The following is a 5,746-nucleotide window of genomic DNA, read 5'->3' as shown; positions in this document are numbered from 1 at the left end:
TCCCCCCCCCCCCCCCCCCCCCCCAACTGGCTAAAGTTGATGGGTTAAATTTGGCAGCAGCACAGAGGAAGGATGGCTTAGTGCTAGGGATAGAGGAAAGAACAGGTGGTAGGGCCCTGGGGTTATCTCTGATGCTCAGTCAAAACATGCTGCTGACTCTTCCACCTGACTAGGTCTGGCCTGCAACGGCTGTAGCTTGCTGACCCCAGGTTCAAATTCAATGTAAAACCTGAAAATGTTTCTCACTGTTTTGGAAAACAGTTGAATTTTGTGTTCAAAAGTAAACAAAGCTTTAAATTTGTACTGCAGTAAACTGACAATAGGAGCTTTTTCTATGACTGAGCTAGTGCCTCCTTTTAAAATTTACAATGCTGGAATTGCCATAGCTGCTTCCAGGGTAAACTATATGTAGTAGCAAACTGAGCTGGGGGATAGGGTATCTAGTTTACAGTGGGGATTTTGCAGGTGTATATAGTGATATTGATATAAAACCTTGTGGGTATGTTCTTCCTGTGTAGTCAAAGGTTAAATCAAGCTACTTCTGAGGTATTGTTTTGTAGCAGTGTACCTAAGGCTGCAAAGGGATGTCACCTTTGCTTTTGTGACACCATAGAAAGTATGGTATCAGAGTGAACAGACATCCTTCCCCCCTCCCCAGTCACACTACGAATGCCCCAAATTGTGAGCATGACAACTACTTATAGTAGTTTTGTGCTGCCTGTTCATTTATGGTACAGGCAGCTCTGGATGCCTGCCCTTCAGGGGCATGATCCTGTGGGATGGCAGCCCTGGGTGCCCTGCTTTGGCCTGGGGTGTATGTTTGCAAGCAGAGCTGAGAAGCATGCAGTTCATGCTTGGTCTGCAGTGCAAGATGTCCTGGAATTCTCTGCAGGTTACCTGTGAGGTTGGGGCCACGCACCTGGGGCTATCTGTCAGGATCAGGCTCTGAGTAGCAGGAGCCTGATCCTGTAAGACAATGGCCTTAGGTGCTGCTGGTCTCTGCCTACCTATTGGATTGGCTGTTCTGGGACACATTCTGGCACAGCTGATTCTGCCAGAGACATTTGTGTATAATCTAACATGTCAAATACCCTTTGTGAACTGTCCTGAGCCAATGCGTGCTGCATGCAGCCTATTCAACAGCAAGGATATCTGTGGTTTCTGAACCAGCTATTGGGAGGGAAAGGCTGCTGCGCTGGGACTAACTTAGTAATAATAAAGTGACTGTGGTACAAGGCATAATGGAATAGTCATCTTGTGTGTAAAGGGTTTAAACTGAGATGCACTACATCTGAGTGACAGTCTCCACATAGGTGGCTGGTGTGGTGCTTTTTAACAGCTCTTAATTTAGTGCAAGTTATAGTTTTGTCAGTAACTGCTTAATGGGTTCCCCTTTTTATTGCCAAAAGGCTGATGTTTGTTCAGTTTCAGCTGACTGACTGGATACCTCTCTCAAATGTGTGTTCAGGGGTTGATGCCCCTAATAACGTTTTACAATTGGTGTCTTTTGTTCATTTCACATATTAAAATGAATAGCTTCTACTAGCAGTTGAAGCTTCATACATGTGTCAACCTTCCTGGGGGGTGATTCATTGTGTTCTGTGCACACAAAAAAAAGTGAATGTCTAGAAACGTGGGGTACTACCTGCTGTGCCACATTGCATAAGGAGGGATGATTTGCTAAAATGGGTGGTTCGTGATCAGCTCAAGGAAGAAAATGGTTCTGCTGCTGGGCAAATGGTGTTAAACAGGTCTAGAAACTAGAATATACATTTCTAGGTATGCAACTGTATTAAATAGTGTCTTAACACTTCTGCACAGGATGTCACTCAATGCATAGCTGTAAACAAAGCAGAATTTTTTAGCAGTTTCCTGAAAGCAAAGCACTTAAATTTGTATTTTCTAAAAATAAACATCCTTCAGCTCTGTTAGGGAGAGATTATGCAGATCACATAGCAGAGCTGAAGAAGGGCCAGACTGTAGTCAGGGAATGTACATGCAAAATCTATTACATTCTTCCAGGAAAACTTATTGTCAGGCTTCTCTCGGCAACTTGAAAGAATAGTGGCAAGCTGTACACAACACAGTAAGTGTAGGTGCTGATAGCAACCTTCTCAAATGTCTGTAAGGGAAATGAGCCATATGGCAATCTACGGGCCCAGGATACTTAGCTTTAGAATCTCTCACAGGAGGTGATGGGGTTACACCGCACTGGTTTGTGGCCTCACTTCTACATAACAAAATACAGCTGTGATCATGTAACCAATATTGTGGTCTACACCTAATGGACTACCAAGCAAAGCATCTGTTTGTATAGGCAGTTAGTGCACGTATCAAATGAATGCTAGCTGAGGTAACGTACCTACAAGCAGAAGGTGCATTGTTAAATTAAACAACAGTCATAGAGTTGCTCTGAACTTATTTTTGGCCCGTAGAGTTCCACTGTTGGCCCTGGTTCTGTTGTTTATGATTCCCAGGCAGGAATTAGCTATTCACATCCTTTGTGTGTCATGTCGGTAGATGTCACCAGTGATTCAGATCATTGAGAACATTATGGATCATTTAGTCTTTCCTTCACTTCCAGCAATGTACTACATCAGAGACCTGACCCTACCCACTAGGGGATGACTTAATTGAACCAGGGTGTCCTGAGTCCAGAAAAGCACAAGGAGCTGGATTGCCCAATTCTGAGGGTGGTGAATGTGGGCTTGTAAGTAGTGCTTTCTCATGTAGCAGATTGTGTGCCTGTTACCAAACAATTCAGACATCCTCTGCATACTGCAGAGTGGTGAGTCAGCCCTGCAGAGAAATGAGAGCGAGAATGTGATAGAATGGTGCCGCAGCATCATTCAGGGGAGAAGTGCCCCTCAGCAGTCAGGCCAGGCTTTCAGGCTAGGAAAGGGTAGTAGGTGCCTGATGTCAGATGCTGCCTCCATAAACAATACCATTGTTTAGCTGGCATTCCCTCTTCTCCCTTAACTCTGGTATTGTGCTCCCCTCAGAGATCTAGGATGACCAGGCAAATAAAAACGTCAGTGATTTGCTGGAGTAGCTAAACAGATGTTTGGTTAGTGATTGACCAGGGCCTATTACCACCTGTTTTCTAGGACCCTTTCATTGAGCTGGAATCTATATTAAAATGAACTGTAAGGGAATAAATTTCCTATGTAGGTGAATGGCTCAGTTTCCTCACAGATACATAGGTGCCCCTATGGGAGATGTATTAATGCAGATGGGAAATGAGGGCCAGGGCCTTTTTCCACTGGACCAACTACAAAACTTAAAAGTATTAGCTATAACTTGAGTAGAAGCCCAGTAGCTGGGGTAGAGAGAGAGGGTAAAACAAACACTAAGGGCAGCAGGAATGTGCATGCATAAGAGGAAGAATGGACTTGTGATTGTGACACTGGCCTGAACAGGCATAACTGGGCAGTTTTGTACCAGCCCGTCTCTCTCAGTTGCACTGGTTGGGCTAGGACTAGTGAGAGCTAGGTCCAGTCTGCAGCTTTGCCACAGACTCCTGTTGAGATGCTGGGCAGATGCTTAATCTCTCCATTCCCTCTTTCTAAAATGGGGACAATAATCCTTCCTGCATCTGTCTTGTCTATTAACTGAAAGCCCTTCAGGCCAGGATTGTCTTTTAGAGCCTCTGCTGGCCACCAGTAGGAGCACAGGATTCCCCATCACCACTCACGATTGCATTGTTTGGCTTCTTGTGATTTTTTTTTTTAGTTTAGTGGGAGAGGAGGGGTTTACTTTGTAAAGGAGAAGGATTTTTGCTTCTTACACTTTTTTCTGAAGCACAGGGCATTGGCCAGCGCTAGAGACACATTCTAACAAATTCTTTAACCTAACATTCTTTATCATTGCAGTGGTGACAATGTTAACATTGCCCATATTTGCTCTTCTTTTTCCCTGGAACATGCTGTAGGTTTTTTAAAGGGTGCTTTTTGACTGGTACGTGAGAGGGGCTGGAACAGATGTGCTCATCAGCTCCCTTGAACAAAAGGATGCCTGTGAATGGAGGGGTATGGACTTGATGGCCCTTACGGTATAAAGTTCCTGTGAGTTTGTACAGCCCTGATTGCATGGTGGTTTCATAGTTTCATAGATTAAGGGTCGGAAGGGACCTAGTAGATCATCTAGCCCGACCCCCCGCCAGGGCGGGAGAACAACAAAACCCCAAAACAAGAAACGGGACTCAAATGAGTCCAGCCAGGTAGGCATCCAGCCTCTTCTTAAAGACCCCCAGGGTAGGGGCCAGCACCACTTCCCTTGGAAGTTGGTTCCAGCTCCTAGCCGCCCTAACTGTGAAGTAGTTTTTGCGGATGTCCAATCTATACCTCCTCTCCATCAACTTGTGCCCATTACTCCTTGTTATGCCAGCGGGCGCTAGGGGAAACAGCGTCTCCCCCAAACCCTTCTGGTCCCCCCTAGTGAGTTTATAGACGGTCACCAGGTCCCCCCTCAGCCTTCTCTTGTGGAGGCTGAATAGGTTCAGGTCCCGCAGTCTCTCACTGTAGGGTCTGCCCTGTTGTCCCCGGATCATGCGGGTGGCCCTCCTCTGGACCCTCTCCATGTTGTCCACATCCCTCTTGAAATGGGGCGCACAGAACTGGACACAATACTCCAGCTGTGGCCTGACCAGCGTCGCGTAGAGGGGGAGGATCACCTCCTTGGCTCTACTCGAGATGCACCTGTGGATGCACGACAAGGTCTCTAGTCACTACTGCGAGTGTGCCAGAGATAACAAGGTACACTTACTGTGGGCTCATATCCTCACTCCTATGTCCTCCCTTGTTTGGCCGTACTGCTGACTGCTTCAGTCATGGCACCTTATCTGGTCTTCCTGCTCAAGTTTATTCTGTTCCATAGGAGCTGCTAACAGGACCTTCAGCCTGGTTGACTTCTGTATGAGACAAGGAGTGACCTCAAGTGGCCAAATACTATAATTATTGCCTTAAAAAAATTATGTTGCTCCCTTTGGTGATGTCTCGTATGTAGAGATGAAGCCCCGTTAAATCATTCAGAGTCAAATTTTGCTTATAATCAAAGTTAAAGACTGACAACTCTTGAGCAACCCAAAGCAGATGTTACAAAATGTGAAGCAATTGGGACATGCCCGCCTTGCACCAGTCTGGCATTTTCCAGAGCCTTAGTTCCTCCATGTCCACACACATCACAGCCAGCAGCTTTTTCAGTCATTTGGAGATGAGCCCCCTTGCCTGCTTTTGGCCACATTCTTATTCTCACCCCTGTCTCTCGGGCTGCCTTGGGTAAGTTAATCTTGAATTTTTCAGTGACAATTACCTCCCCAAAACAGCAGTTCTGATCTGCTCAAATAAGACAGTTTATTTCATACCAAAAAAAAAAATCCAAAGGGGTAAAATTTAGGCAGGACCTAATATTCTAGAGACTATGCAAAGCCTGCCTGATTTTAGTTACAGTTCAGTGACTCCACATGATTCAAAATCTGACAACTAAGCACAGGCCACTTTGTTCTTCCCGGCAGCATAATGAGGGTTGGTCCATTTTGCATTCTTCTCTTGATTCAGTGACTGACCCTTTGGCTTGTGTCTTCCTCTTACAGATCTTTGTTATGAAGGTATCAAAAGAATCTTTACTGGTGTGCTAGACCTCATGTCAGAACATCCTTAAAATGGAAGTTAAACAGCTTTCAGTAATGAGTGTTTACATTTTAAATGAGTTTCTCTTCTACAACCTGAACAAGTTCTTTTCCAATTGG

At 45.3% G+C, this 5,746-nt stretch overlaps 1 long non-coding RNA gene across 1 annotated transcript; it reads left to right on the top strand.

The window, feature by feature from the left end:
• The first annotated feature begins 48 nt into the window (after positions 1-48).
• On the top strand, positions 49-4,981 carry LOC109290843. The gene is made up of 2 exons (XR_002095694.1): positions 49-4,094; positions 4,716-4,981. It is a non-coding gene; the product is annotated as an uncharacterized LOC109290843 (long non-coding RNA).
• The last annotated feature ends 765 nt before the right edge of the window (positions 4,982-5,746 follow it).

The sequence above is a fragment of the Gavialis gangeticus genome, unplaced genomic scaffold (assembly GCF_001723915.1).
Source record: "Gavialis gangeticus isolate Ggan-Ray unplaced genomic scaffold, GavGan_comp1, whole genome shotgun sequence".
Lineage (NCBI taxonomy): Eukaryota > Metazoa > Chordata > Crocodylia > Gavialidae > Gavialis > Gavialis gangeticus.
The sequence above is the reverse complement of the archived record's forward strand: the minus strand, read 5'-3'. Positions and strand labels throughout refer to the sequence as shown.